Source organism: Castor canadensis, chromosome 4 (assembly GCF_047511655.1).
Source record: "Castor canadensis chromosome 4, mCasCan1.hap1v2, whole genome shotgun sequence".
NCBI classification, from domain to species: Eukaryota; Metazoa; Chordata; class Mammalia; order Rodentia; family Castoridae; genus Castor; species Castor canadensis.
In genome coordinates this window covers 42,163,483-42,186,654 of record NC_133389.1, presented here as the reverse complement: position 1 = coordinate 42,186,654, position 23,172 = coordinate 42,163,483, and the positions used below count along the sequence as shown (strand labels likewise).

General features: G+C 37.9%; 1 non-coding gene and 1 pseudogene across 1 annotated transcript; one reads left to right on the top strand and one right to left on the bottom strand.

The window, feature by feature from the left end:
• LOC109700577 (RNA polymerase II subunit A C-terminal domain phosphatase SSU72 pseudogene) overlaps positions 1 to 20,144 on the bottom strand; it is a 36,217-nt pseudogene extending 16,073 nt beyond the window's left edge.
• On the top strand, positions 56 to 189 carry LOC141422993 (small Cajal body-specific RNA 21). Its single transcript, XR_012447672.1, has one exon.
• Positions 20,145 to 23,172: the final 3,028 nt, after the last annotated feature.

The window sequence follows — 23,172 nt, the reverse complement described above, 5'->3', positions numbered from 1 at the left end:
ATAGTCCATAGACTTATGAAATTATTATGTGTTAATCAAAAATTTAAAAATGTTCTGGCTCAGTTTCCTGGAAGTAGGCTCAGCCTACTGGCCTCCCCTCAGCTGAGCCTAGAGAGAGGGGCCAGGTGTTCACCTGTGTGGGAGAGGTGTTTAGGAAAGCCTTGCCCAGGTTATCCTAGCCTCACCTTTACTTAAAAAAATAAATAGATGAGTGCTATTTTAAGCTGCCAATACTGCAGCAGTAGAAAACTCATACACCTACTATGCTTGTGGACTCATCTTTCTGTTCTGTCATTAAAAAAATATATGTTGAAGCTGTGTTGTTTAGATGCATACAATTAGAATTATAATATCTGGGTGGTGAGTTTAATCCCATTGTCATTATGAAAGTCCTCCATTAGCTCTATTAAAGCTGCTTGCCTTAAAAAAACATAAAAATGTTTGAGATGGAAATGCTAACTACTTTGATTTGAGCATTATACACTATATACACATGTCAAAGTATCACATCGTGCCTCATCCATTTGTACCATTAAAATAATAACTAAAAATAAAATAAAAAGCCATGAAAGAGTGCACATAGTTAAAACATAGTGAAGGAAACTCAATAAATTTTGCTTTAAGCTGAAAAACGTAACTGGGCACCAGTCAGTGGCTCATGCCTGTAATTTTAAGCCGATATTGGGGGGGGATCATGGTTTGAAGATCGCCTGGGAAATAGTTCATGAGACCCCCATCTCCAAAATAACCATAGCAAAATGGACTAGAGGTGTGGCTTGAGCAATAGAGCACCTGCTTTGCAAGTGTGAAGTCCTGAGTTCAAAACCACAGTCACAACAACAACAACAAACCCAAATCTGGGGGGAAAAAGTGTATAATTGCATCTAATTAAATTTAGAGACAGGAAAAGAACTTGAAAAGACAATAAAATTTTGGCATTTTACTCTGTTCTGAACATTATTTGGAGAATTGCAGGATTTATGTAACATGCAGATTCCATTGTGCTTGCACAGTTCAAATGCAATGCTGTCAGCTTTCTTTGAGTGGGTGTTCATAACTATACACAATAGTTTAACAATTATTGCTAGAAGCTATTTTATACTGATGATCCATACAAACTTCTGTTTATTCCATGTTTTTATCCTTAATCCTTTTGTAGCTAAAATGTATACTTTTAAGTTGTAAAAATTTTTCTCCTACAGAAAGAATAAAGGTATTTATTTGATAGTTATAAAGCAGTGGTATGTGTGTGAAAAAGGTAAGAGAGAGACTAGCCAAGAACAGAAATAATAATATTCATTAAACTCTGCATCAAGTGCATTGTATTGAAAATCTCACTTAATCTCAAGTTTATCTTCAGATGTTCAAACAGGCTTAGTGTGGTTAAACAACTTGTCCAAGAAGTTGGACATGTATTAACACAGCTCATAGGGATGGAACGAAGACTACAAATGCCTGTGGATGGATCCTGAGAGCCCAGAGAGTCAAGGTTGACACGCTCTTTAGAATGGGCCTGTCTAGTGCTTGTTATGCACCATTATCATTATGCAGTTTAGAAAATAATTGTTTCTCAGAAATAGTTGTATGCAAATATAACTGATTCCAAGAGCAAGTTATGGAAGACCCAATCTCAATCAATCCATTACATAGCTCGATTTCCTTATCCAAGATGGGAAATGACATGTTTTATGGACAAGCCAATGGACAAAAAGCAGAGGTGATTTTCTTCCACCCGTTTTCATTAGATATGCATGTTCCAAGCAGGAAGGAGTCATTTTCCTCTATTATGTTATATTATACTTGTTGTATTACATTCCTTATAATACTGTTATAGAATTTTCATGTTTAAAGCATATCTCTTTATTATATTGTGACATTATTTGCTGAAGATAATGAATAGATCAGAACTTGAAACTAGCTACTAGAACAATGTCTGAGACACACACACACCAAGATATCGCCACTAGGCTGGAGCATCTGCATGGGGTAAAGGGTGGATTCAAGAGGTTGACAGAAAATCCAGCCAGGAGGATAAAGTTATCTAATAAATGTGATGTCAAGCAGTAGGAGTGGCAGTAGGTGTCAGGACCTGTGACTTCCTAACTACCAAATTCATCTCTGAACTACCAAGTTCATCTTTCTTTTGGTTTTTAACACTGTTGACCACCCCTCTTTCATAATCCTCTTTGGGCCAAATATAACTCATTATCTTTCCAGCCCCCAGGCATAAATTCCATTTTGCAGTTATGGCAACATCATAACTAGACATCTGTTAAAAATCTGAGTCTTCCATGAGCTCCTTCCACCCACTCCATTCCTGTATTCATCTGTCACAAATCCTGTTGATTCCATCTCCTAGGAACATGTCCTTCCCGTGATTCTCTTCACTGCCTTACTTCAGTTCTCATCATCTATAAGACCTTTTCAAGTGCCTCCTCCAACCTCCTTCTTCTTACCCGTTCCCCATCCTATCGTCAAGGACAGCTTTCAAAGTCAGGGATCATGCCAGGAGAAGATCTAGGTTTTATAGGACATAAGTGTTATCCAATATAGAGGGCTCTCACAAAAGCAAGAATTTTTTAATCTTTTTCAAATTTTGCCAAAGCCTATGACCATGGGAACACATTGCTAGGATCTTCCTGAGGAGGGGCAAGTGCAAGGGAGAGTTCCTGAACCTTTAATGCCATTTATTTCATCATTGATGCAGCAAATGTCAACTCCAGGATGAAAATGGTTAGTTCCTTTCCATCAGCTAGGATGGTATCAAAAATTTCATAAATAGTTAGCTGGTTATCACCATAGTCATATACCTTTTCATTTCTCCTACTCATTCTATACTTCAGACCCCTAGAATTACTTAGCATTTTCAAGTACAAGATAATTTTTCAGTCCTTCATTCTGTATCACAGTGGTTCCTACATCTATAATACTTTTCCCCCTCTTCTTGACCTGGCCAAATCCTAGGAACCTTTCAAGGAATGGACAATGTAAGAAGTCTTCCCAGTATAATTTATTCATTTCCTTCCCCTCAACTCATAAAAGTTTGTATTAACCTCTATTCTGCATAGTCATCATATTGCAATTGTTAGATTTTGCCTCCATCACTATATTTTAAGGAAGATGCTTCATGACTGAGTAAATACACAATTCTAGCCCTGATGCTGCTCCAAAATTTGAGGACATCATGCTATGTCCAGCTCACATATGACCTCTTTCTGAACTTCCCTGACAGAGCCCACTTGTAGAACAGGACCAGTTCAATAGAAACCAAGGATGAGGATAAACACTCTGAGAGAAAAGGGACTCAGGCACAGGGGAACCAAACAGTGGCTTGCTAGTGAAACTTGAGGACAAGGGAATTTTGGAATCAAAACCTACTTGTTCAGTCACAAGGTGCTGGAAGGATTGCAGCATTCCAGCCTTTCCATAAAATTCTCTCAATTCTCCAGATATGGATAAAATTGTCACTAGCATCTAGGACATACTCAAATGTGCAATTTTACAGGGAGGGAGCACAACAATTGAACAGGCAGGGTGAGGAGATCAAAGATTCAGGAAAAATTTATGGTCATGAAAAAGATATGAGGCAGCCTTTGTGATCTGGGATCAGAAGATAGCATTTCCCGAACTCAGAGGGGAGATATACAGGCCCATTGCCCTTTGCATTTCTACCACTAGCACCACAGTCTTTTGAGGTCATCATGTGATCATTTTGAAGTTGTGGAGAGGAAAAACTAGAGATTTTACTAAAAAGATTCCTAAGGGGAATCAAGAAAAACATAATATAGGTTTGGGGACTATTCACTAAAGTAGTCCTAGCAGCAAAAACCGAAAGAAACTCAGCTGGAATCATTTTATGAATTGCAGGCAAATTGCAAGATTGAATTCAGTCAAGATAATTGGCTTTTAAGTATGTCCTTTTTTCTTTCTCCTATTTGATATTATTAACATGAAGTCTTTTTAAGTGTCAATAATTTAAATGTAATTTAATTTCTTTAATGAAATTGTTTAATATTTTGAGAATATAAGAATAGCTTTTGAGCAGCAGTGGAGGGGAGAAGTAGAAGTGGGGATGCATTCAGCCTTGGAGGGAAAGAAGGTGTCTTAATTTTCTCCAGGGTGACTGTGGTTGATGACTGTGGAGGCCTTTGAAAGACCTTCTGTTTCAAGTTCTCTTAACTGAACATAAGGGGATTGCATGCCAAATACCATTTGGGAGATGGGAAGTGTACTAGAGTAAACAGCAATCCTGTAGTATCGGATAAGCTTTGTCTGCCCACAAAATTCTAGGATTGTAGTAAAGTTGGAATCTGGAAAACAGATTGGACTCTCCCAGCCCCAATGGCCTGGTGTTTAAAGACCTTCACAATTTACTTGTTGCAAAAACACTGAATCATATTTGATTTTGGCAAACTTTTTTTTTTTAAAACAGTCTGAGTTTCTCTATCAAGTAATTTATAGAGTTAAATTTTCAGAAGCTAGAATCAAGGAAGGGACTTGTGTTTATCTCTATTAAATGTTAACTTGTGATTTCAAACTTTGAATTATGCTGCTTTCAGGCTGTTCAGAGCTTTTAGGGTACTGATTCAGATATTTAATACATTGCCTGTTTCTCCCAGTTTTGCACCATTTGTGACTGTAATAATGATATCATTGACACCTTCATCCAAATAATTGATTTGAAAGTGTGGAGGGGATAGGAATAAAGCTCTTCAAACTCTAAAGAATTTCCTGTTATTTGACATGATTAGTTAACTTGGGGAATATAAGGAAAATAACTTTTATGAAACATCTACCATGTACATAATACTTAAAAACTTTCTGCATATTCCAGTGAATTCAGTCCTTAATGAGGGTAAGATAGCTAGCAAATGCTGAACCTAGATTTTGATTTTATATCTAACTCCATATATTTCAGTAAACTATATTGCCTCTAACTAATCAAAGATTTTATTTTGATGGGACTGCCATTTTTTTATCTCAGGATAGGCAGGCACTCTACCCCTTGAGCCACTCTGCTAGCCCTAAAGTCCCTTATGAGGTTGTTCAACCTATAAATTTGCTAAACTGTATTTTCTTCCTAAATTTGCTAAACTGTAGTTTCTTCCAGCCCGTATTTCTTGTTTGTAAGAATGTCGAGAGAGGCCCAACTACATAGCTGAAATTTGAGTATATTACTTGAATTTTTCTGAGTCATACTGAGTCAAACATAGAAGAAATGGCCCAAACAATGTATGCGCATATGAATAAATGAATAAAGAAAAAAAAGATAGTATTGAAGTTGACAGCAAAGGAGGTGAGAGAAGACAGTCTGAACTGATAGGGTCTAGTTTTTTCTACAATGTGGCATTTAATTTTTGTTGCTTTGGATAAGAAACATATGTGATGGTAATATTAAAATAAACATTGCTTTCTGTACTTCATGTGGTAAATTTTATGTACTATCATGTTCTTTAATTTTTTCTAGAGTTGCATTTTATTTTTAGATTTTGGGAAATAGTGGGGAATTCTGTGACATCTGAAGATACAAACTCCTCTCAATATGCCCAGATGTGATAACAAAAGTTCAATAACATCAGTAAGATGCAGTGGTTCCTGCCTGTAATCCCAGCTACTTGGGAGGTGGAAGCAGGTGGATTATGGTTTTAGGATCTTCTGTTTTTGCCCAGACCATCGTCTGAAAAACAAACTGAAGCAAAAAGTGCTAGGTGGTGGCTCAAATGATAGAGTGTTTGCTCTGAGTTCAAACCATAGTACCGCTCCCAGTACAATACTGTTTACATATTTTGTGTCAGACAATATGTAGAAGATTTCACGTATATTATGTATAATTTCACTTATTTTGCATAATATCTCTGAAATGCTTATTACTATTGTCTTAATTTTATATATAGACAAGGAAACAGACTAAGAAGGCAATAGTGTGCCCAAGAACCCAGAAAGATGGGCTTCTCCAGTGCCTGTGGCTCTAGTTATTGTTAGGAGATAATTCTCCATGGGTCACTTACATGTGTTTGTCTTGTGAGTAGAGGCACTGATTGTCTCATTCTCAATGATCTTTTCAGAGAGTTCATATAATGAGGAATCTTAGAAGATATAGTGTTTTCTACAAATCAAAAGGCAAGTTTGTTAACTGAGCAGTATAATAAAGGTAATGTCTCTTTTTGGGGCAAAGCTTAGGCAGGCTTACTGTCTATTATAAAAGATTCAGACTGCCTGAACTCAGCATTCCTTTCTTATGATGCAACCCAGTGTGCACACATACATCACCTGGATCTCTCATTGCTTCACCTGAAGTGGGACTAGGACAACTGGTTTATGCCAATCTTTTGGCTATGGCTATTGCTGTGAGTAATAATCTCTGTTGTCTCTGATTCAAGCATCTCATGTCTTTTTCTATGAAATAGACTAACTTGTCAACTTGCAGGGAGGTTAAAACTCTCAGACCCTTCATAGGCCTTGACTGCCTCTGTATAGGGTATGATTCTCTAAACTTCTAGTCCAGAAATGATATCCAAAATAATAGTGTGATATTCTGTAAAAGAGCTTGTTGCCTGCTAACCATCCAAATACCTTTGATAAAATGCTGCCAAGAAATTAAACTCTAGTGGCAACCTTTGCTCTTTTCCCTATCTCTCAGATAACAATTAAAATGTTTAAATGAGAATATGACTTGCTGAAGTTTAGTTCTGGTTAAGAGTATCTTGAAGTAGAGCTTCTACCTTAAGTTTGTGTGATAGAAGAGTCCTTTGTTAGGTTAGGTTACTTAGGTTGGTGGTTTTCAAGGGTAGAAACTCATTTGATGGATAGGTTTTCTGTTATTTGAGAGCTTGACTTACATTTATCAATCACAGAACCTATCTAGTATCAAGAGGAACAGCCATTCAGGAAAAGGGCCATTCTTGAATAAATAACACTTGTTTGAGAAAAATCTTAGAAGCTTGCTTGAGGAGCTGTTTTTAGTTGTCTCAGAGGAAGTGGTCATTAGAGAGTATAAAGGATAATAAAATGATCTTTATTTGATTTGATAAAGTAATTCTGAATCCCATGCATTTTCAGAGTTTGGAGTGGGAAGGTTTTGAGATTTCAACAGTTATTAGTAGACTTTAGGAATGATTTCCTAAGTTTTATGCAAGAGACACACACTAGAAAAGTTGAATCAAAAAAGTTTCATTTGAACTAATTAAAATTTATATTCATAGCTAATCTTGTCTGAAATTTTCTGCTTAGTAGCTCAGGTGCAAGGCCTACTTAGGACATTGTATGACAAAAAAAAAAAAAGAAACCAAAAAACAGTCAAAATATGCAGGCTCCCAGGCGAGGTTTGGTTAGTGGTGCATCGGAGCATAGATTTCAAATATGGGTGCATGGAATTTCCTTGTTTTTAATTTTGCAACTGAATTAATGGTAATGGATGCAGAGAACTAGTTGGTGGCTGACTTCAAATAACAGCAAGATTGGCTACAGCTGGGCTGATGCTGGCTTCCACACAGTAGATTTCCCATAGGTCAGTAGTTCTTCACAGAGAGCATCAGAATCCATCAGGATCCCCAGAGGGCTGTCTTTGAGCCTTCCTCAGAATGCCTGGTGCGTTAAGTCAGCTGCAGGCCTGGGAAATTGTATTTCACGAGAACACTTTGAGAACCACCACCCTGGACCTTTCCTATGTGACTAAACAGGAATTTATCTCCAGCCTTTCCTATGTGGCTGGAGATAGGTAGCTCATTAGAAAGACAAATATTTGGGCTGGGGATATTGGTCAGTGATAGCACATGACTACCATGTCTGGCATCCTGGATTCAATTTCTAGCATCACAAATAAGAGAAAAAGAGAAATACTTAGAGATTTTTTTCCCCCATATTTCCCTTGGGGAAGACATGGACTTTTGTTTTTTAAGGAACTTTCCTCCTAATTTGTTGATTTTTTTCATTGTATTTCTATTTTACACAAGTCAAAGCAAAATTAAAGACATTTCATCCTTCTATTTTTGTTCTAACATTATTTCTTCTCTCACAGGTGAAGTACACTTACTAATTTGGGAAAGATTTTTTTTTTAATGGATAAAATCGACGCCTATCACGTAAACCTCTTCTAAACTGCAAACAAGTGACCACTGAAATTCCCTCTGGAATGGGAAGAAGGAACCATTTCCTTCTTTCAGTCTTTGTGTATGGGATTTCTGAGTGTTTAACAAATTGGATACTCTAAAAGTCACAACCCCATCTGGGTTCATACTTTTTGCAAATGCTTGCTCTTTATATAACAATGGTCTTTTTTCTGGCTGCTGTCATATATTTTTATTATCATATAGATATATCTTAGTGGGTCAGATTGTTCATAATTGAAGTTTGTCACATTAAATTTGGTATATTAATATAAATAGATTAGTGATCATTGTTTGATAGCCTATTTGGTAATAGGGCTTACTCCTTTGGTTGCCCAATAGGAATACAGTGACTTCCCAGAACCCTTAGACTGAGAAATATTTTGAAGGCACCTGAACTTAGTGGGGAAGAATATTCTCATCATTTATTTATGTCTGTGATGGATCTCTGAGGCAACATGGCAGTATGTAAACCTCATGCTGGCAGACTTTGGTCTTTTGTTTCAGTATCATATGCAAAGAGGAAAGCTTAAGCAATATGATACTGAAATGTCAAAAAGTATTGATATGGAAATTAGAGAAGCATCTATTTTTCTGAGCTTCAGTTTCCTTTACTGTACAATAGATAGATAACATAATATACTTGCTTGGTGGATGATATTGTCAAGATAGACAAGAGATTCAAAAGGTGTATGTGTGGGTATGCAATGGAATGGAAGTGTATCAAAGGAAGGAACTGTGTGGAAAGCAGTGTAGTGTGAAGACAAAAGAGCAGGCCAGGAGTTCAAGCCCACCGCTGTACTCACTAATCACGTTTGCTTAATCTTGCACTCGTAATCTCCTAAACTGTAAAGTGGTAATGTATCTACTTTTCAAGGTTTCATTGATTGAGTTACATGTAAAAAGCATCGATCATAACAGATAGTCAATAAAGGAGAGTGTTATAAGTGAACTGCTGGTATTTTAGATGGAATGTTTAAAGAACAGTTGAAATTTTTGAAGAAGGACAAGAGGATAAATATGTTCTGTATAATAAATGGATTTGGGCCAAATGATAGAAATAATACAAGGAGGAATTATACTGAAGACAAGGAAGGACCATATAAAAAGCAAATAGTGGAATGGGTTTGTGTGTGTGGCAGTAAGTGCCCTGGCCCAGAAAATATTCAGGCACAGACTGTATGGATTTGGTCAGACTGTGAGAAAGATTCCTATATTAAATGGGAGGGTGAACTCTGTGATACTGGAAATTTGTCGGATTCAATTAAACTGTAAATTCACAACTGTGTTTTGGAAAAACACCTTCTCTGCTTCTATTTTCACATTATCCCCAGTGATGATTCACATTCCAAAGGATTTAAATTTCTCTAAGGACTCATGGAACTTAAGAGATTCCCATAAGGGACTGGAGGTGTGGCTCAGACAGTAGAGCATCTGCTTTGCAATCATGAAGCCCTGTGTTCAAACTCCAGTTCCACCAAAAAAAAAAAAAAAAATCTGATGAGATCAACCAGGTTCTGATGACTTGCATCTGTAATCCTAGCTACTCACGAGGTAGAGATCAGAAGGATCAAGATTCAAAGCCAGTTCAGGCAAATAGTTCATGAGACCCTATCTTGAAAATACTCAACACACACAAAAAAGGGCTAGTGGAGTGGCTCAATTGTTAGCAGGAATGAAGCCCTGAATTCAAACTCCACTACCACCAGAGAGACAGAGAGAGAGAGAGAGAGAGAGAGAGAGAGAGAGAGAGAGAGAGAGAGAGAGAGAGAAAAGAGAGATTCCATAAGGAAAACTCATTAAGCCCAGTATTTATATATTAGTTATTCCAGGGATTGGAACCCAGGGCTTTGCATATGCTAGGCAAATACACTTTACTAATAAACTACCAAGTCCCAACCCAGTGTTTAAAACAAAGAAACAGAACAAGCAACAGATAGCCTTTTCTTTGTTTTAAGCAGTCAAAGATGCCTAGCTTACCCAGGAGCTGAAGCGCTGAATATACCCATTTAACCAGTCTGGGGTTGCTACTACTAACCAGAGGACATTCTGAAAATGCACATCAGGACACGGCAATTGAGCCTGGCAGCCCCAGGAAGAAGCACATTACTGTGGCTGGATGTTTCTGGTACAGTGATCAGCAGTGAAATGATTAACAGTGTTGGCATTTAAGTGATCATAATTAGGTTTCAAAGTTAACAGCCCATTGAGATAAATAGTGGAAGTTCATACCTCTCTCAGTGCTATTGTTTATCAGACTGTCAAGTTGCAGATTCAGGAAGACAACACTAATGTGGCTTTGGACACTAATTGCCTAAAGCCAAGTTACATCCACCTGGGAGGGTCCTTTGGGTATTTGCTCAACTAAAATGTCAGGGAATGTGCAGTATTGGGATTTTACATTACCTAAGAGCATTCGGCACTGCACTGATATTTTGATTCATAGAAAGGAAATGATATAAGAATATGTTGTAATGGTCAGAGGAATCTCCTGGTTTAATAGTGTATCTACCTCAGTTTCTCCTTTCCAATGATAATGAAACTGCCCACATGGATGAAACAGTTCCTAAGAGGACTGAGAAATTAAATGATTTAAATAAAAACAATAATAACAAACCCTTCACTTACATGAGTTAGATTTCATTACCCATATTATTCTCCTAAAGGGGTTATATGCACGTTCTGTCAATAGGAAAACACTGAGAGTATAATGAAATTAATTTTCATAGAATTCTGATTTTTTTTTCACAATTAAGTTTACATGCATGATTGCATACTGCCTGATGCTCAATAAGGGTGGAAGTTGTAGTTTTTGTTTGCAAAATTATTGATTTTGTTTTTCAAAAGACTTTCAATAATTAAAGGCAGCCAAAGTGAGGGGAGGGGGGAAGTGCTAAGCCTTAAAAAAAAAAAAGGAATATGCTGCAACTTTATAGAAGTGGTTGTCTTTTCATGAAATAAAGTTCCCTAAAAGTCCAGTCACTGGCAGTTTATTGTTATCATCAACAGGAAATAATTGTTGGACATCCTTTGAAGAATGACACCATTAAGCAAATGTAAAGAAAACGGAACTTTCACGTCTCATTTTACCTTGAGCAGGGTTTCTCTATGTCATATGAGCAAGGTGTTCATGTAGCCTGTGATTTGCTTTTCTATTTTTTTTATCCCTCTAGGTGACAGATTAGTAAATGGATCATGGGTCATGGCACTGTCTTTATCTCTGAGTGTTACCATAAGACCAAGTGGTGACCAAAGAGGGAATGAGGGATCAAAGCAAGAAAAAGTAGAAGAATTAAAGAAAAGAGAGGTGGGAAAGAAGAGTGGGAAAGAAAAGCAGGAGCAGGAATATAGGGGAGAGGATTAAAAGAAAATACACTAGAGGACAAAGGGAAACCCAGGGCTCTGGATCCTTGTGTATGTACTTTCCGATTAGAAAAAAGAGGTCTCACTTCTGCTTCTTTGAAAGTTTGAAGTTTTGGTTTGGGAAGCTTTTTCATGAAAAAATGTTATATGAAGGAAGAAATGGCTCTAATGTTTAAAAAGAATATTTTAATTTTTAAAAAAGTTCTAATCTAGTCATTTATTATTTGTAAAATTAAAATTTATTTTTAGACTGATAAATAAAAACATAAAAATCATACATATCAATGGGACACCCATTAATGTGATGTTTCATACATGTATATATTATGTTATGCTTAAATCAGGTAAGCATACCTACCCCCTCGAACATTTTTCATTCTTTAGTAGCTGTGTATGTGTGTTAGGGAGAGCACTGGGGATTGTGTAAGGTGGGCAAGTGCTCAACCATTGAACTAACATTCCCTGTCCTTTTATTTGGCGGTCCTAGGGTTTGAACTCTGGGTCTCACACTTGCCACATAGGCAGTCCACCACTTGAGCCACTCTGCCAGCCCTTTTCTGTATTGGGTATTTTCAAGATAAGGTCTCAAGAACTGTTTTCCAGGCTGACTTTGAACCACAATCCTCCTGATCTCGGACTCCTGAGTAGTTAGGATTATAGGTGTGAGTCTCTGGTGTCAGGCTCCCAGCCCTTTTTTTTTATTTTTATTTTGAGACAGGGTCTCTCTATGTTGCCCAGGCTGCCCTTGAACTCACTATATAGTGAGTAGGCCTCAAACTCGTGATCTTCCTGCCTCAGCCTCCTGGGTAGTGGGATTGAGGAATGCACCACCAAGCCAGAATTCTAGTTTTTTGGAATATATGGTACACAGCTGTTATCTATAGTTACCCCACTTTTAAATTTTTTGTGCTGAGTTTTACAACTGATAGTCTTTGATGCCCGAGAATCCATAGCCGGTCAGTGAAGGGTATTAGCACAGACATCTGAGCCCAGGTGGCTAGTGGAGTTTGTCATCTGGTGGTTGGGGAAGGATCGTGCTGTAGTGTTGTGTAAATAGCAGCAGACTGTGAACATCCTGAGGCCAGGTTTTGTGCCTTTTTGATTTTAATATTCTCAATGTAAGCTCAATGCCTGCCACATAATTTTTATTAAGGACAAATGCAGAATTTATGCTGGGCACTTTGTTTTTTTGTATGATTTCTTTTTTTTATTTGTGTATATTGTTTGTACAATATAATGAATTTCACTGTGTCATTTTCATACATGTATATTATGTACTTTGATCATATTCAATTTATCTTTACCCACTGATCCTCTTCTTCTTCCCAAAAAGTCTTCCTTCTACTTTTCTGTCTTTTTTCTTTTAACTCTAGATTCCATATATGAAAGAAAACATGCCATATTTGTCTTTCTGAGTCTGGCTTATTTCACTTCACATGATGATCTCCAATTCCATTCATTTTCCTGCAAATGAACATAGTTTCATTCTTCCTATGGCAGAATGAGACTGCATGATGTAGTTATACCACATTTTCTTTATCCACATATCTGTTGATGGGCACTAGTTTTCTACGTGCTTTAAAAATCCATAAGCAGGCATTCTTTGTTAGGAGATATTAAAACCACAGTTGTTATTCCACACACAAGCCTCATATTACAATTAAATAAATAATATATATTTTTCAAAATGCTTCTGTGATACTTTTGACCCTCTGGAACTTGTTATTTGAATGCATGTCAGTGTCAAGGACAGGAAGATGTACCCATGACAAAAACCATGACATGATGTTCAGTTTTACTGTTAACTTGGTTAGGTTACTGCCAGTTATTCAATCAAAAAGTTAATGTAAATGTTGCTGTTAGGGTATTCTGTAGTGTGACTAAAATCTATAATCAGTTCACTTCATATAAGGAAGGTCATTGGAGATAATCTGGGTAGGCCTGATCCAGACAGTTGAAGTCCTTAAGAGCAGAACAGTCTTTCCCAAAGAAGAAGAAATCCCTCCTCCCAGTGCACCTGCACTCTGTACCTGAGAGTGTGTTCCTCTACTTGTCATGTTCAGTTACCAAGTACTGCCAATACCATCTTCTTTTTTTCTTAACTTTCTTCTCTTTTTTATACAACTGCCTTTATATAGAGGGAATAGCACAATGAAATAATAGGAAAATATGTAAAAAAAAAAAAAGGTACATTTGAAAAAAGAAAAAGGAGCCAAATAAAAGTTCTCAAAAAATAATCTTTGTAATTAAAAATCCAATGGATGACATAAATGTCTTATTGAATACAGATAAAAGAATAAAAAGTTTCCAACTGTCAATCTGAGTAACTCCAAAAAATGAAGATATTTCCTGGGGAATAGCAGAGCACTGCAATGGGGATATTGTGCCATGGTAAAGTATGGGCATACTTTAAAAGGTTGGGGGCAGGAAGAAGCTTTCAAAGGCAAAAAGGGAGAAATTTACATAAGCCCCATGGATATGAGTTCACTGGCCTTGGAGACAGGAAACAGAGGTTGGCATCAGCCCATTGGAGGAGGGGACTTGTCTGGGCAAATGTTCTGCTCAAAGCATTTTGTCTGAGTTGTTGCAGTCTTTTAAAATGTTCAAGACAAACAGCTTTTAAAAGAAATCTGTACATATTGTAAGCATGCAAACCATGAGATGCATATAGAATGAAAAGGAATCTCTGGTAGGACGTTTTGAAAGTCCTTGAAACTGTGTCTATTTCAGACCTGTGGGCATGAGCCCTCTCCCTTCATTATTTCACCACTCTAATTTTGTCTGGGTCTGACAAGAACAATTTTATCTAAATCTCATCAACTTTCAAACAACTTTAATTATATCCTAAATTTTTGCACATTTTCATCGGAAGCATGCAAAAGAATCCATTGCAATATTCTTTGAAAATAGAGAAAGATTAGAATCAAAAAGGGATAATATAAAAAAGAATGGCATATTTTTATAGTAGAATGCTATTCAGAGGTTAAAATCGAGGGCCAAGATTTACATCTAAAAAAATCTATGAAAGTTTGTATAAATTACACCAGTATAAAAAGTAAGGCAAAAATAAAATGTTATGTTATGTAAATTTCTAAAACCCAAAAAATAGCATTCAGTTGTTTATAGATATTTACTTATACTGAAAATGAGTGAATGTGGACTAGAAAGGGTGCATACCAGCTGCAGAATATCCCTAGAAGAGAAGGAGGGAATGAGCAAGTGAAGGTGAGAGTTTCAGCTACACCAGTAATGTTACATCAAAAAATATTTTTACCCTAGAGCAAACATGGATTAACTTAGTTCTGTAAGTGTCATGTTCTTTCTTTCTCTTTCCTATTCTAAGGCTTTGAATGAGCCAGGGTTCAACCAGAGGAGGGGGAACAGTAGATACAGATATGTTTAAAAATTATTGCATAGAATTACTATGTGACCTAGTCATTTCATTCCTAGATACATACCCAAAGGAATTGAAAATAGGATTCAAACAAATTTGTATGCCAATGTTCATCACAGCATATTCCCCCCACTCCTTCTTCTTCTTCACACTGGGGTTTGAACTCAAGGCCTTCTGCTCGCTCTACCAGCCCCCAGCCCTTTTTGCTTTACTCTTATTTTTCAGGTAAGATCTTGCATTTTTGCTCAGGGACCAATCTTGAGTTGTGATCCTCCTGTCTCTATCTCCTGAGTAGCAGGGATTACAGACTTAGTCTGTACTCTTATGTTGTAATAAATGTAACTTTGAGCTTAATGAGGTTATTCTGAGCTCCATGAGTTTTTCTAGCCAGCTATTGAATCTGATTATAATTTGGGGGAACTTACAAACTGCATCTTCACAAAAGTTTCTTCAGGTGGGCATTATCAATTTCATTTTTATGAATGAGGATACTGGAGCTCAAATTATTTAAGAAATGAAATTTAGGGCTGGCAGAGTGACTCAAGTGGTAGAGCACCTGCCTAGCAAGCTCAGGGCCCTGAGTTCAAACCCCAGTATCACTAAAAAGAAATGATGAAACACGAATCCCATAACTGTAACTGTGAACTTCCCAAACAAACACATCCTGTGCTCTGGCTGGGGTGACTGGATGCAACTTGCCAAGAATTGGAATGGAGAAGGGATAGATTTGGGAGGAAGTTGCTATGTTCATTTTTGTGGCAGTTGGATACATGGGTCTAGAGCTCAGAAACCAGGTCAGGGCTGGAGATATAAATCTAGGAGTCATAGGTAGGGCTTGACATAGAACTGACCATTACCAAAGGTGAGAGTGTAGGGAGAAAAGAGATGGACTGAGAACATAATCCAAGATCTACCAATATGAAAAGATGGGCTAAACAGAAGGATCCAGAAAAGGATATCAAACACAAATTGTCAGGAAAAAAAAGGAGGAAAATCAGAAAATCTTTACACTAATAAGGGAGAGGAGTGTTTTCAGGAGGAAAGCATGGCAAGTGTTTTCAAAGCTAAAAATGTGCCATATAAAATAACTAAATTGTGTCCATTGGATTTGGAAACTAGGAGAGCTTGATGAGTGCCATTTTAGATCAGTGATGGGGACAGAAACAGTGGCAGTGGATGAGGTAGGAGTGAGGGTGTGGCAGTGGGAAGGTAGACAGCTCTTTGTTAACTGCTCTAGTCATTTCTCATTCACTTGACTCGTTAGGTTGCTATTTTAACTGCTACTTTTCATCTCCCATGAAACTGTGACCTCAGGGCATGGCCTTTCTCTGACTGAGTCCTACACAGAATTTGCCATACTAATGAGTACACTGTGCGTGCAAGCTCCTATTTAATAAGAGTTTGCTAAAGAGAAAATCATGCAGGAACTAGGAAGCTATCCAAAGAGGGTCATTCCTTATGGGACTCAGGGTACACCTGAGTAGGCAAGGGTACACTTTGGTAGGTAGGGGCTCACCTGTTTGGGGGTTAAGAGACTCTCTGGGTCAAAGAGATCCAGTCTCATATCCTGATTCTGGTACTTTCTGTGTAATTTTGAGGAACTATTCTCATCTCTCCTTCTCTAGAAAAAAGGCATTTTAGTTTGCTAGGGCTTTCATAACAAAATAGCACAGATTTCATTTCCTGAGTCATTTTGTTCTGGAACCATCCCCTGACCTACCAACTCCCTTGCCTATGGACGAGTCTCTTTGTTCTGGTCATGTCTGCCTACTTCTACTATGTCACTCCTCTCCTGATTGTTTTTCCTCTCGATGATGAATTCTTTTATGTTAGAAATCATGACTTTCTTTTCTAGATCATCAGCATACAAACAGGACAAACTGCACAAACATTATTTGTTGAATGAATGACTATTAATGTTTCTCTGCAATAATGCAGTGACTCCTTTTTCTCTCATTATTTTTACAGCAATGGGGTACATAAAATAAATGAATTAATAATGCTAACAGCATTGCTTCAAATCACCTTTTCAATGAAGCAGCTGTTTAGGTTTCCCCTTTGAATAAAGGAAACCTGAGAAGTTTGCATAGCATGCAATCCACAGAGTTTTGTTTTCTCAATATTTAACCAGCTTTCTTTTTTTCCCCACTGCCCTAGAGCAAATGTTAAATTTTAATTTAGTAATTTTACATCTACATTTTAGTTATAGCCCTTTCATAGTTATGAATATATAGAACCTGTCTCCCACCAAAAAAAAAAATAATAATATTAACAAAATCCAAACTCAAAATGAGCTGTATGTAAATTTGCCTTCTCAACTTTATACACCTGAGTTAAATGAGGCTCATAAGAACACTTGCAATTCAGTTAATGTTTTCCTCCTGACACAGAATTTTAATTTAGAGTTGTGTTTTTGTACAGGTGATACAGTTTAGGATGCTGACAATTTAGAGGTCATATAAAATGATGTCTTCTCTGTCAAGGGTACAGAGAGGGCTTCTTCTGGGGTATTAACTAGGACAGAAGTTAGTCAGGATTAGGCAACAACAAATGTCCTTGACGCTGGAAGTTCTGTTTGGAAATCCAGGAAGTATGTAGAGTTCCAGTTGTTCTTAATGCTGTTAATGGGCAGGCAGAATGCTAATTAGTAAGATTATCTAAGTGGCTGAGTCATGATGTAACCCTTCTCAAAAAAGAAGGGCCCATTTAGAGATGCCAAATGACAATGTAAAGGCAGCTGGGCATACAATTATTTTGAAAGATAATACAGGACCTGGGAAACTGTTAATACAGAAAGCCAGTTGTTTCATTGTGTGAATGTGTGTTATGAAGGTATGTGTGTATGTATGTGCACCAGGTCTCTTATCTAGAGTCTACTCTAATAAGCGCTAAGTCCTACGATAAAGCTACGATATTTGACCAGATCAGTGTATTCTTTACAGAAAATCTTATCTGTTTGAAATAAAAATCTAAAACTTAAGAATTAAGGTTCTTGAACATGGTGCTGTTTGTATTATAAATGCAGGCGCCAGACGGTGGAGACAGGTTCTGAGGGAGGGTTGTGTCTAGAATATGGGAACTGAGAGTTCAGCCACAATTTCTTGGGAAGGATTGTTACAGGAGTTTTAGATCCCAGGCCTCAATCTCCAGTGTTCCATATACCAGGTCTGGCCACTCCCCTCAATATGCCCTATAAAGAGACAAGTGGAGGGCAGAGAAAGAAATTCCATTGATGTAGCACACTCAGGAAGAGCCAAGATAGCCTCTTAACCCATCTTTCCCATATAGACATTTGCTTTAGTTTTAAAGAGAAAAGGAAGAATTGGGGGCAGAGGAAGAAGTATGCATATTATTAAGCAGTCCCAGTCACAGGTATGTTCCTGTGGTCATAGGTGGCAGCCACAGGTGGTCCGGTAGATCATTGTCAAGATTGATCAGGTGGAGCTTTGTTACAATAAGAGTTATTGCTGCCTGGCAGATGGTCTGTCCTGCAGTGGCCATGAATGGTACTTTCCTTAGAGGCAGTTTGCATTGTACAGATGTGTCACTCCTGTCTTTTCTGGAACCTAAGATGGCTACAAGGTGAAGGCTTAGAGCAAAGACCGATACAAAATGAAGACAGAGATACCAAGCTTTGGTCCTGCTTTTATATAATTTATGGGCCTAAGCAAGGAGTCAGTGCTTTTTAGTAAAAGCAGCTTTTGAATACCTGTTACAGGATGTCATAGTAAAGATTTCTTAGGCTTTCTTCAAGAGAATCTGATTTCTCAATTATTTGCTTGTTTATTTGTAAGGGTTTTTTTTCTGTCTCTACTTGTTATGTTATAATTACATAAGTAAACATAAGTAAAACTATCTTTTAGGCAGAATTCCTTCCAGAGATATTGGTGGACAACCTCAAAGCGTGTTTGTCTTCCACAATTATGACAGTGTTTCAGTTTCTCCTCCTCTAAGAGTAACAAGGACTCAGAGGCTACTTGGCTTTTCACTTAGGCTTGCAGATGCCCAATGGGTAAACAAAAGCAAGGTAAAAGTTTGACATCTCTTACTTCATTTTGTATCTGTCTCCTTCGTTACCTTAAACTTTGGGTTCCTGTTCAACTCTGCACATGGACATGGTAGTCACTTAAAGAGTGCCTGCCTAAAAACTGATAATATAAAATTTATTAGCCTTAAATTTACCTAATTCCTTTTGTCTGCCTTCAAAATTGAAGGAACCAAGATAAAAGGAATTGAGATACTTTTAAGATTTGCAGGGGCATTATAATCAACAGATTGTCAACTGTAAATATTTTATTCCAGATCCCCAAAGAAGCATCTAGGATGCCTCTGATCATTGCCTCCAACCTGCCAGGAACAGCATCCTTGCAGACAGATCACTCCATAATGAGACTGTTCCCTTTAAGTTGGAGAATTACCCCATGACAGGAATTTAGGCTGCACCCCTTAAGCAGGAGCAGTCGTTCATAATGGGAACCAAATTGCTGCGTCAAGCAGTAACAACTTTTCTAGGACCTCATAGAATCAGACCTGAGATAGTGATCAACCATCCATGGTTTGACCAAGATTGATGAATAATGCTTACCTTCATCTTCTGCCCCAGTTCCCTATTTAAACCTGAAGCTCATGTCGGAACTCCTGAAGACAGATGAGGATGCTACTACTCTTATTTTCCTGGTATATCTATGCTGATTAAAATTCCTTCTCTACTACATTTTTTGTTTCATTTTCTTTTGGGGCAAGTAGCCAGACCTTGTTTGTTGGAACCCCCCTCAAAGTCAGGCCCCATTCTGGCCTAAGACTCTGGCAACATCAGCACAGTAGCACTGTTAACAAGGTGACAGATGTAGGTGACTGATGCTTACTGACTTGAAGAAAACCTACAGAATAACTTGCAGAGGCGTGGCTATGGTATGAAGACCAAATCAGCAAGGGCTGTCAATTCTCACAGTGTACTACTAAGTGATATTTAGAAACAAATGTCTTCTGGTTAGGATGACCTGGGCTAATATGAAACATTTTTTTTCCTCTTCTTGCATATCTTTAACACTCCTTGGGGAAGGAAATTCTTTCATTTTGTCAAAATCAATTAAAGGAAGAAAAAACATCATCCTACCTTTGTTGAGACTAAGGTGGTATGTGCTGTGGGAAGGTGTCTTAATGAAGTAGAACCAACAAGAAACTGTGTGGCTGGTGAGTATCATCTCACCGTCCTGATATGACTTGGCAGGACCCTGAGCATCTTCAGGCGGAAAAAGTTCAGCTTGCCTGGGAAGATGCATGTATGTCTGTGCTGGCACAATTAGGGACTGTAAACAATATAAAATGAAACAACATTGGCTTTTGGTACTACCTACTTGATGGTGCCATTTTATTATGCCATTTGAATTCTATTGTAGAATTAACATAATTTTGAACAAAATAATAACATATTTAGGTTTTGGAAAGATCATTCTAGCAGCCAGAAAATTAAAGTGGTGGAAGTAGGTGTATATTGAGGGAGAGAGAGAGAGAGACTGTTTTTGCAGGGGTGTTGCTGTTGATTTAACACTGGCTTGGTTTCATCTAGTAAGGCTGTGTCAATCAAAGAGTGATTGCTGCCCCAGCAGAACAAACACCACTTGCGATCTTATTAGAACTGTAAATTTATAGTCTTTACCCTGGAGAATTTGAATCTCTGGAGATGGGATCCAGGAAAGTGTGTTCTCATATGTTCTCCAGGGAATTCTTACACATATTCAAGGTTGAGGGTGCTGCTGAAAATATACTCACAGGAATGCTCTCATTTCTTCTTTGGTCACCTGCTGTACACCTGTAACCATCCCTGAGTTCCTGCTTTGGATATGTGTACTATTCAGGGTTAACTTTCCATCCCAATGCAATGAGGGAATGCTTTTCAGTGATCTGGGTTCCACTTGGAAAACCACAACTTCCAGGAAATAAATCAGGCCACCTGGGAATAGTTTAGTCTCTTTACTTGAGAGGAGTGTTTCATCAGCTTCGATTCATCAGACGATCTGCCCTGCATAGTAACAATAACTGGATGATGACAACCAGCATTTGTTTAAGGGGGAATGGATGATGGCAGGGGATGGAGGTCTCAAGTGTTCAGCGGCAATAAATCCTCTCTCTTTGTCTTTGTGGGCTAGGATAATACTAATCATTCTCGTCCTTCCTTCCTCTCAGGGCTATGTCCACGTAGACAAAAAGCAGGCAGTAGCATTATGAGGGTGGTTTGGGAGGTACCACAAAGAGTCTAGGAAGTCCCTAAGTTATTATCTGCCAATGTCCCCTGAAGTTCTGGGCACTCTGAAATTCTAGTGCTTTCTTTACTTAAGCTGTAGTCACTTAGAAGAAGAATTTTTCTTAGTGAGTAGTAACATAAATAGTATCCACTAATGAAAAATATATATTATCTTTACCTTAAAATGTACATACACTACAGCACAAATGTTATGTACTTTATAGTCTCACAATGAGAATATAAATGTATAAAAATTAGATAATTCTCTCAATCCTTAGTAAATTGAATAGCAAATTTTTTTTCAAAGATTTCTACTCTAAAGCTTGCTGTCTTAATCTGGGGAAATCCATGAAGGGCTCCGATAGGTCAGATAACCCCTTAAAAGGTATACAAAATTGATAGGCGTTTTTCACCAGAGAAAGTGAATCTATAGCTTTGTAGGCCTTTTCTAAAAGATTAAGAATCACACAGAAATGAAAGAAAGAGCTATACATAGAACTTTTCAGGGGGTAGTTCTACCTCTATTTTACAAATAGGCAAATTATGACTCAGTGAAATGAAATGATTTCCTCAGGTTTACGCAGCACTAATAGATGACTCTGGGATTCAAAGAAGGAGAGCAATGAGTTCCTGGAGTCCAGGAATTAAAGGGCTTAGAACAGAGAGACAAGGGACATCACAGGGACACATCCCTTCTGTGGTCTCTGAGCAAGGTGCAGTGCTCTTCTTATCCGTGAATAACCACTCTAGTTCTGCTGTGGATTTCCTCTCCTCTTGCCTCTTCTGTGACTATCTCTATCGATTATTCCTTCTCTCTTTTGTACCTTCAGTTTCTCCCTCTGCTCTGGTGATTCTCAGTGTGCAAGGCATGTGGTATGTAATGTAAGCAAACCCCAAACATGTCCAGTTCATTCTACAGTTTTATTCTCCCCTCCACAGTTGAGAACTATTTCTCAGTATTTATTGCCTACCCTTTTGCCTGTGGACCTATTCAACCTTCTGTATTACTGAAAAGAAAATTTCCTTGAATCTCTTGGTCTCCCAATATACAATGATTTTCCTATAACCCTGGTGCAGAAACACTTTCTAAAAGTATATGTCATATAGAAAGTAACTTGTTCACTATCTGTCTTTCTCCTTCAGTTGACCATGAAGGTCTGGAGTGGGGTATTATCTTTGTCTACCTGGGCCTGATGTGGTGATAGAACAGAGCATAGTAACACAGGCATGTGGAACTCCATACTTTATATGATGAATGACTATCCTGGTTTGCCCAATACTGAGATGTTTTCCAGTGTTAAAACTGGGAAGAGTTTGTGGCACTACTCCTTAATCCACCATTCCAGGTCCTCTGTGATCTGGCTCTAGAAGATTTTCCAGACTCAACTTGTATTACACCCTCTCAGACATCCTATGTTCCAAAAAAAGAAAAATAAATAAAACATGTCCATGAAGTTCTGTGAAGGTGGACCATTTATTGAACGTGTGATGAGAATGCAGGGCCTGGAGCTTCATCTGTCATGAAGATGTAGTGCTATTTTGGGGATATTTGGTTCAATCAGTGGTTATAGGTTCTGTAAGTGGAGCTGACCCAAACTATGCAGGAAGAGATAGATGTGTTTGGTGGTTAAGAAACAAGAAAGACTATGTTGTGTGGGAGTTCTCAACAATGTAGTCCTTGGTCCAGCAGCAGAAGCATCACCCAGAAAGTGGGTGAGAACACAAATCTCAACAGTCTTCCTTCCCCTAGTCTAATCAGACTTACTGAATCATCCCCTCAGGGGTGGTACCCAGCAATCTGTGTTTTAACAAGCCATTCAGGGGATTATGATACATACACATGAGGGCCACTGAATGGTGAAAAGAACACCTTTATTAGGAGTCAGAAAATCTGGATTGTGACACTAATGTTCACAGAGCAGTGGGATAATGGTGGCAAGTGGAGAAAGCTCTATGGGTCTCAGCTTCTTCATATATTAATTGAGGGGCTGGAATGGATGTTTTGTAAAGTGTTGTCCTCTCTATGTATCCAAGGACAAACTAATGAACTGTTCTTAAATGATATG